Below are 9911 nucleotides of genomic sequence, written 5' to 3' on the forward strand. Positions count from 1 at the left end.
AGGGTTCCTTTTGGAGTTGATTTCTAATTTTATTCCACTGTAGCCTGAGAGAGTACTTGATATAATTTTTATTTTCTTAAATTTACTGCAACTTGTTTTGTGGTATATCGTATGGTCTATTTCGGAGACTCTTCCATCTGCTGATGTAATAGAATGTACATTCCGCAGTTGTTGGGTAGAATGTTCTGTAAATGTCTGTTAAGTCCATTGGTTGTAGGGGACAGTTGAAGTCCATTGTTTCTTTGTGGACTTTCTGTTTTGATGACCTGTCCAGTGCTATCACTGGAGTACTAAAGTCCCCCACTAATATTGCATTGCCATCTATCTCATTTCCTAGGTTTGGTAGTAATTTTTTATAAATTTGGGAGCTCCAGTGTTAGGTGAATACACATTTAGAATTGTGATATTTTCCTGTTGGACTAGTCTTTTTATCATTAAACAATGTCCCTCTTTGTCTTTTTAAATTGCTGTTGCTTTACAGTTTGTTTTGTCTGATATAAGAATAGCTACTCTTGTTCACTTTTGGTGTCTGTTCACATGGAATATGTTTTTCCACCCCTTTACCTTAAGTTTATGTGAGTCCTTATGTGTTAGGTGAGTGTCCTGAAGATAGCAGAAACTTGGTGAATTCTTATCCAACCAATGAATTTCTCAGATGCTCTTTAAACTTCTTATGTTTGGATGTCTAGATTTCTAGCAAGACCAGGGAAGTTTTCCCCAATTATTCCCTCAAATATGTTTTCCAAATATGTTTGCTGCCATTCTGTATCTTCTAAGTGGAACATTTAGGCCATTTACAGTCAATGTTAGTATTGAGGTGCAAAGAGTACTATTCTATTCATTGTGTTATTTGTTGCCTGAATACCCTTTTTTAAAATTGTGTTATTGTTATATAGGTCCCGTGAGATTTATGCTTTAAGGTTCTATTTTTTTTTACTGTGTTATTGTTATATAGGTCCTGTGAGATTTATGCTTTAAGGTTCTATTTTAGTGTATGTTGAGGATTTGTTTCAAGATTTAGAGCTCCTTTTATCAGTTCTTGTAGTGCTGATTGGTAGCAGCAAATTCTTTCAGCATTTATTTGTCTGGAAAAGAGTATCCTTCATTTATGAAGCTTAGTGTTGCTGGATACAAAATTCTTGGCTGATCATTGTTTTGCTTAAAGAGGCTAAAAATAGGACCCCAATCTCTTCTAGCTTGTAGGGTTTCTGCTGAGAAATCTACCGTTAATATGATAGATTTTCCTTGATAGGTTACCTTATGCTTTTGCCTCACAGCTGTTAAGATTCTTTCCTTCATCTTGACTTTAGATAATCTGATGACTATATGCCTAGGTAATGATCTTTTTGCAATTAATTTCTCAGGTGTTCTTTGAGCTTCTTGTATTTGGATGTCTAGCTCTCCAGTAAGGCTGGGGAAGTTTTTCTCAATTATTCCCTCAAACATGTTTTCCAGACTTTTAGATTTCTCCGCTTCTTCAGGAACACCAATTACTCAGACTTGGATGTTTAACATAGTCCCAAACTTCTTGAAGGTTTTGTTCATTTTTTAAAATTCTTTTTTCTCTGTCTTTGGCAAATTGGGTTAATTGGAAAGCCTTGCCTTTGAGCACTGAGGTTCTTTCTTCTGCTTGTTCGATTCTATTGCTGAGACTTTCCAGTGCATTTTGCATTTCCCTAAGTATGTCCTTGATTTCCAGGCATTGTGGTTGTTTTTTATTTATACTACCTATTTCACTGAAACATTTTCCTTTCACATTCTGTATCATGTTTTTGATTTCTTTAAGTTGCACTTCGTCTTTCTCCAGTGCCTCCTTGATTAGCTTACTAATCGACTTTCTGAATTCTTTTTCTGGCAATCCAGAGATTTCTTCTTGGTTTGGATCCATTGCTGGTGAGCTGGTATGATCTTTTGGGAGTGTTGAAGAAACTTGTTTTGTCATATTACCAGAATTATTTTTCTGGTTCCTTCTCATTTGGGTAGACTATGTTAGAGGGAAGATCTGGGATTCAAGGGCTGCTGTTCAGATTCTTTTGTCCTATGGGGTGTTCCTTTGATGTGGTGTTCTCCCCCTTCCCCCAGGAATGGGGCTTCTTGAGATCCAAACTGTAGTAATTATTTTTGCTCTTCTGGGTCTCACCACCCACTGGAGCTACCAGAATCTGTGCTGGTACTGGGGAGTGTCTGCAAAGAGTCTTGTTATGTGATCCATCTTCAGGTCTTTCAGCCATGGATACCAGCATCTCCTCTGGTGGAGGTAGGAGGGGAGTGAAGTGGACTGTGTGAGGATCCTTGGTTGTGTTTCTGTTCAGTGTGCTGGTTTTGTGTTGGTTGGTCTCTAGCCAGGAGGTGGCACTTTCAATAATGCATCAGCCGTGGTCCTATAGGTAGGATGTAAACTTGCCCTAAGGCCACCTGGTCAAGTATTCAGGTTTCTCAGGTGGTGGGCAGGGCCATAGAACTCTTTTGTCTTCTGCTATGGGGTGGAGGTGGGGGGAGGCAGATAAAGGTGGAAGAGAAAGACCACCAGGTAGGGGCAGACATAAGCATGTCTGAGCTCAGCCTCTCCTTGGGCAGAGCTTGCTGTGGCTGCTGTGGGGGATGGGTCCTCAGTCCAATGGAGTTATATTCCCAGGGGGATTATGGCTGCCTCTGCTGAGTCATACAGGTTTCCAGGGAAGTGGGGAAAAGCTAGCAATCACAGGCCTCACCCTACTCCTATGCAGCCCTGGGTCCTAAAGGCTGGTCTCACTCCCACCATGCCCCTGCAACAGCACAGAGTCTATTTCCAGGCAGCCAGTGACCAGGGCTGAGAACTTGCCCAGACCATGAGCCTCCCCTTTGTGAAAGCAGGCAGACTCAGTTTTTCAGTATCTCAGGGAGCCTGCAGTGATGATCCAGTTCTTCAAAGGGTCTGTGGATTCTCTTGGCTTTCCTCGTTTTTCCTCTGGTAGTTCTTGGAGCAAAAGTTCACGGTGTGAGTCTCCACACATTGCTCTGTCTGTCTCAGCAGGAGCTGCAAGCTTGTTCTGCCTCCTATCCACCATCTTCTTCTCTGTATCATTTCAATTTTAGTATATGTGCTGCTGAAGCAAGCATGAGGAAATATTTTTATTATAAGAATTCAAAGAAGAAATAGCCAGAATTTATAGATTTTAAAAGCCCCATTACTCAATAATAATAAAAGATAAACAACCCAATTAAAAATGTAGACTGGGCGTGGTGGCTTATGCCTGTAATCCCAGCACTTTGGGAGGCCGAGGCGGGTAGATCACTTGAAGTCAGGAGTTCGAGACCAGCATGGCCAACACGGAGAAACCCATCTCTACTAAAAATACAAAAATTAGTCTGGCATGGTGGCGTGTGCCTGTAGTCCCAGCTACTCGGGAGGCTGAGGCAGGAGAATCGCTTGAATCTGGGAGGCAGAGGTTGCTGTGAGTCGAGATTGTGCCACTGCACTCCAGCCTGGGCGACAGAGTGAGACCCTGTCTCAAAAAAACAACAACAACAACAAAATATATATATATATATATATGTATAGGCAAAAGGTTGAACAAGTCCTTCACACTTAAGATATCCGACAGCCCAAAACATATCAAAAGCATTATTAAGAAGATGCAAATTAAAACCACACCGAGCTACCACTGCACACCCATCAGCATGATAATTTATAACTCAGGAAAAATATTTGCATATGTATTTTCTATTGTATAAAAAAATGACAAATTATGCAACTGAAAACAATACATTAATTATCTCATAATTTCTGTGTGGCAGGAGTTTGAACATAGTTTAGCTGGATTTTCTGCTTTAGGATCTCTTACAATGCTGGAGTCAATATTTCAGCCAGGGCTGGAATGCTCTCTGAAAGCTGACATGGAAGGGACTTGCTTTTAAGCTTACATGGTATTTGGCAGAATCGAGTTTCTCTAGGCATGCTGGGTTATGAGCTTCAGTCACCCTTAATTCCTTGCATGTTGACCTCTCCAGCACAGCAGCTTGCTTCATGAAGTATGCAGGCTAACAAGAAAATACAGCCTACTAGCAAGATGTAAGTTACAACTTTATGTCATCTAAACATGGTGGTAGTGACATCTCATCCCTTTTTCCCACCATTGATTAGAAACAAGTCATAGGTCTCACTGGCACTCAAGGGAAGGGGATAGATTGCCCAAGGGCATGAATACAAGGAGGCGAGGATTGTTACAAATCATCTTAGGGACTGCCTACAGCCACAAGGTTTGACAAAGGACTCATATCTAGAATAGTAATGAACTTCTCCACTCAATACAGCTCAGTTAAAATATAGAAAAAAGACTGGGAAGGGATTTCTCAAAGAAGATATAGTCAATAAGCATATGAAGAAGTGTTCTACATCATTAGTCATTAAGGAAATTCAAATGAAAACCACAAAGAGGTTCTACTACACACCCACCAGAATGGCTAAATTTAAGCGACTGACAATACTGACTATTGTCAAAGAAGTAGAGTGACTAGATCTCTCATTCTAGCTCGTGGGAAAGTAAAATGGCCCAACCACATTGGATAACACTTTGGCAATTTCTAATAAAGTTAAGCACACACCTACCCATGACCCAACTGTTCCACTCATAGGTATTTCTTCTCTAAGAGAAATGAATACTGTACTTGTGTTCACATACATACATACACACACAAACACACACACACACACACACACACTTGAGTTATTATAACTACAAACTAGAAAATGCCAAATGTCCATCAATAGGAGAATGTAATTTAAGAAGTAGTATATTTATATGAAACACTACACAGCAATTTTTAAGAAGAATAGGCTACTGATAAATACAACAAGAATGAATTTCAAAAAACAGTGTACTGAGCAAAAGAAGCCAGAAACAAACAAAATTCATACTGAATAATTTCCTTTTTATGACATTCAAGAGCAAGATATTTTATATATGGTGATGGAAGTCAGAAAACTTGTTATTTCTGGGACGGTTTGAGAGAGGGTTTTTGATTCAGAAGGAGCATGTGGAAATTTTCTGGGTGTGATGGAAATAAATGTTCTCTATATTCATCTGAGTAGTAGTTGTGCAGATGTATGCATAGGTAAATAGTCACTTAAGATGTGTACATTTTCCTGTAAGTATATTTTAGCTCAAAGATTAAAAGAGATTGGGAAACATACTTTGACATGCTTTCAAATCACCTGGAGTTGTGGTTAAAATGCACATTCTGATGTAGTAGGCCTGGAATAGGCTTGAGATTTTGCATTATTAACCAGATGCCAGGTGATACTGATGCTTCTGGTAGTGCTGGCTCTGTATGTAGCAAGGTCCTGAAATCTATCTGTCACTGTTTCAGCTACAATTGCTGCATAGCAAACAACCCATACTCACTGGTGTAAAATAATTATTGTATTATGCTAAAGATTTTGTGGGCGAGCGAATTGAACGGGGCACAACAGGGATGATCTGTCTTTTCTCTTTGAGGTGCCACAGTATCTAAAGCCTCAGCTGGGAAGAGTCAAATGCTGGGACCTGAAAGCTGGGGCTGGGATCACTTGAATGTGTCTTCCTCACTCACCTGGCTGGCACCTGGGCTGGGAGCATGTGAGTGTTAGAACACCTCCCTGGGGTGACCACAGGAGGCCTTTCTATGGCCTTAGCTCTCTTATTTGAAGCCTCAGGGGTCTAAACATGAATGCTCTGATTTTTAAAGAAAGAGAGAGAGAGAGAGAGAGAGGGAGAGAGAGAGGGAGGGAGGGAAGAGAGAGAGAAAAGAAAGGGGGAAGGATGAAAGGAAGGAAAGGAAAGAAGGAAGGGAGGAAGAAAGGAAGGAGGGAGGAAACAGAAAGAAAGACAAAGAAGTAGGGAAAGATGAAAGGAAGGAAGAAAAGAGAGATGAAGGAGAAAGAGAAGAAAGAGAAAGAGAAGAAGGGAGGAAGGGAGAGAAAGAAGAAAGGAAGGAAGAAAGGAAGGAGAGAGGAAAGAAAGGAAAGGAGGTAAGGATGGAAAGAAGGAAGGAAGCAAAGAAAGAGAGAAACAGAAGGAAGAAGAGAAGGAAGGAAAGAGGAAGAGAAGAAGGGGATAAATGGAAGGAAGGAAGGGAGGGAGGAAGGGAGGGAAGGAGGAGAAAGAAAGAAAGAAAGAAAGAAAGAAAAAGAAAGTAAGTTGCATTGCCTTTTCTGACCTAGCCTTGACAATCACTGAAGGTCACAAACTTCCCCAGATTTGAGTGAGAGGACACAGATTTTACTTTCCAATGAGAGACATGTCAGGGACACATTGTAGAAAAATATGTGGGATGAGAAACATTTTTATGGCCCTACTTGGAAAATACAACTTTCCACCTCCACAGAGCCTTAACATAAGTCTGAACAAGTTATGTATCTTCTCAAAATCCTGGACTGCCTCCCTGTTTCACTCAGTAAATCCCCAAACCTTTCCCAAAGTCTGTAAAGATCCAAATGATTGGGCTGGGGCTGCTTCCGTATCTTTTGCCTGTTCTGATGTCACTCATCAGAGTATTTCCTAAGTACTCAATGTAAGACAGATGCTGTGTCACTCTATCATCAGTGCCTCATGTGTTTTTCCTTTTGTTATTTGTGTGTTTATTGTTTCCCCACTTAGAAGGTAAGCTTCAGGAGAACAGCAACTTTTTTTCTTTCTCGTTGTTGTATTAGAATAGAGAACCATGCCTAGAATACGATAAGTACTCAATACATTTGTCCAATGGATGCATGAATGGTGCTCTTTATTGGTATAGCAATCCTAGTTACTAATCTATTGACTTCTACTTATGATAAATGAGATTAAGATTTCTGCTTCTCCATCCTCCCAACAGACACTTTTCTTCTCCCATTCTCTTAATGTATTTATATAACAACTTATTATTGTTGTTATTACATGCTTCTGATGTGTTATTTTCAACTTGAGGGTAGATCAGAATTGACTGCAAGGCTTGTTAAAATTCAAAACTGCTGGGCTCTACCCAGAGAGTTTTTGATTCAGTAGTTCTGGGGTGAGCCTGAGAATTTTCATTTTAATGAGTTCCCAGGTGATGATACTGATGACAACTATTTGTAATGTTAAAATAATGTAAACACTCAAACCTAATGTAAATACTGACATTGACACTGAGCTTTTGGCATTTTTGTTTTTGTTGTTTTTATTCCCTGATTTTCATATTGATTTGTTTTGTTTTAGCCTCTGAGTTTCATCTCGGAAGCTTTCTTCGGAAGATGCTTGGTGATTCCTGGGTGTACATATATATTTGGGACTGAGGCACTAGATAACATATAGAAAAGTCTGTGTGTTTGATGTTTTTCTGTATAGTGATTGGGTGTCATCTTGGATTAAGTTCTCCAAAAGCAAGTGCTAAGAGACAATTATTATGAAAGTGATCTATTAAGCAAACAGCCTTGTGATATTGTTAAGAGTGGGATTAGCATGGCAGACAAGAGGAAGAAGGCAAGGAAGAGTAAGATTCCAGGCAAAATCTCAACTCCAGTCCAAAGCTACAGGGAAACTGTGGGGTAGGATATATGAGCTAGGCTCTCACACACCCTCTTGAGTCAGTCACTGGTTAAGTGTCGCCTGAGGAGAAGGATAACTCTCAGACATCTTTAGTTCTCTCTTTGGCATACAGGACAAAGAGGCTCCAGTAGCAAAAGAGCCCTTCAAATAGAGTCCCAGGTGCCAGCTCTTAGAAGCAAAAGCACACAAAGGCTTGGGGACAGGTTCCCTGATATGATAAAGGCAATCTGAAAGACCTGCAGATGGTGAGGTTGGTAGAGGAACACCAACAATGTTGGCTTCAGAGGTGCTGGGAGGTTTTCTTTGGGGAGTGCTGTAGGAATTTTGTCTGGGTGACAGTGGGGCTATTGGACAGGGGCACATGTTTTGCAGGTCACAGTGCAGACTTCCTCTTAGTCCCACTGTCCTCTATTGTGTCCAGAGTCCTAGAGTCTAGAGACTCATTGGTTCAATTTTTCCACCAAATAAATCTCTTATCTCCTGCTGGGTATTGCCTGGGTTTAGTGGCTTTAGTCAGAATTCAGCAGTTTAATAACTCAGTGGTTTTGAGGAGATAATAGGAAAACCTCTCCAACTCCAGAGGATATTGAGGGGATGAGAAAAAAAAAAAAACTGGTATGAGTGAGAGCCCTGGCATAGATCATCTTTGACTCACCCAGCAGGGTAAAAGGCCCATGCGTTAAGTGCAACAAGCTTAACAAAAGCTGAGGCTCAAAAGTAGGAAATCCTAATCTGCGGCTTCATCCAGTTGTGATATGAACCCGGACCTGAACTTTTCCAGACATAGTCACCCTATTTTTTTTCTAAACCTGAAAATCTATTTCAGGGCCAGAAAAGGTCAACTTAGGTGCCAATCATATTTAGAGACTCTACTGTGGCATGTGAAGAATAAATCAGGAACTTAATCAATGATAGATATATTTTTAGTCTGGCCATGTTAAAGATTGAAAACATGACTATTTCCTACACGGGAAGGTTATTACTCAGATTCTTCTATGACATGTAAAGCTCTGATTGTCTTTGAAGGTTTATTTTCTTAACTTGACATTATTGACTTCTTATATGAAAAAGCCACTTATCCCAATATCTGGAAATTCTACTAGTTGATACTATTATTCCTTAAAATTGTTAACATAATTTGTTCATTTAACAAAAGGATCTAATGGGCTTGAATTTGAACAAAAGATATGTATTAGAAAGACAAATTAACATTATTGATATAGCAGTTTGCCATATTGAAAAGCATGAAGATTTGAATCAAAGTTACCAGCTATAAAATTTGGACAATTTACTTGTGTACAAAATAGAAATAACAATACCTAGCTTACAATACAGTTAAACAAGACAGTGTCTGTAAAGCATGACGTACGTATAGTGCATAGCATGTTGCAGATTTTTGAGACGGAGCCTCGCTCTGTGGCCCAGGCTGGAGTGCAGTGGCGCAATCTCGGCTCACTGCAAGCTCTGCCTCCCGGGTTCACGCCATTCTCCTGCCTCAGCCTCTCTGAGTAGCTGGGACTACAGGCGCCCGCCACCACGCCCGGCTAATTTTTTTGTATTTTTAGTAGAAGCGTGGTTTCACCGTGGTCTCGATCTCCTGACCTCGTGATCCGCCCACCTCAGCCTCCCAAAGTGCTGGGATTACAAGCATGAGCCACCGCGCCTGGCAGCATGTTGCAGATTTTTAACAAGTTTCAGTTCCCTTCTCTCCATTCGCCCCAAATCTATCAGGAGCACTTATCTCTAACTGTCTCTACGCTCTGATACAAAGTTCCCAGTGAAAAGCATTATACAAAGTATTTGGTAACAGCTCTTTTAGAATTTGTCTAGCAAGTTTTCTAGTCTGTACCTGAAAGCCTCAATTAAAAAAGGAACAAAGTATTTAATGACCTCATAGTTCTATAAGAAATTAGGTATCATTAAATATTATATAATATTCATAGCTGTTTTTATCCTTTCGTGTAATCCCAGCAATTGGGATAAGTATAGTGCAGTCAATACAACAACAAGAACACTTAACAGGGTTTAAATATTAACTTCGACATTTTAGGAAATAGTTACTAATATAAGATAAATTTTCTTTTAAAAATTAGACCACATTTAATAATGAGGGTGTGATCATCCTATTTTGGGGGGAATTTATGAAAAACAAAATGATGAAACTGCCCTTTTCTGGTTATATTTGTTGCTTTACGTTGTCTTTCCTCCCTGCGACCTCCGTGCTCCACAGCCCTGGGAAAGCTAGGGAGAACCAGGCAGCCGGGAGGATGGAACCACCTTCCCACTCTTAGAAATCACCCTCCACATCTGTGGGGACTCAAAGTAAAAGAAAAATGAAAACTCCAGGATCAACAGCAAGTCGTCACTCAGCAATCCTAAGGGAGTTTT

The 9911-nt window shown here is 40.2% G+C and overlaps 1 non-coding gene across 1 annotated transcript; it reads left to right on the forward strand.

Annotated features, from left to right (window-relative positions):
• The first annotated feature begins 9324 nt into the window (after nt 1–9324).
• Nucleotides 9325–9384, forward strand: LOC115838445. Its single transcript, XR_004033472.1, has one exon. It is a non-coding gene; the product is annotated as a U7 small nuclear RNA (small nuclear RNA).
• The last annotated feature ends 527 nt before the right edge of the window (nt 9385–9911 follow it).

This window comes from Nomascus leucogenys, chromosome 14 (genome assembly GCF_006542625.1).
Source record: "Nomascus leucogenys isolate Asia chromosome 14, Asia_NLE_v1, whole genome shotgun sequence".
In the NCBI taxonomy this organism is placed as follows: Eukaryota; Metazoa; Chordata; class Mammalia; order Primates; family Hylobatidae; genus Nomascus; species Nomascus leucogenys.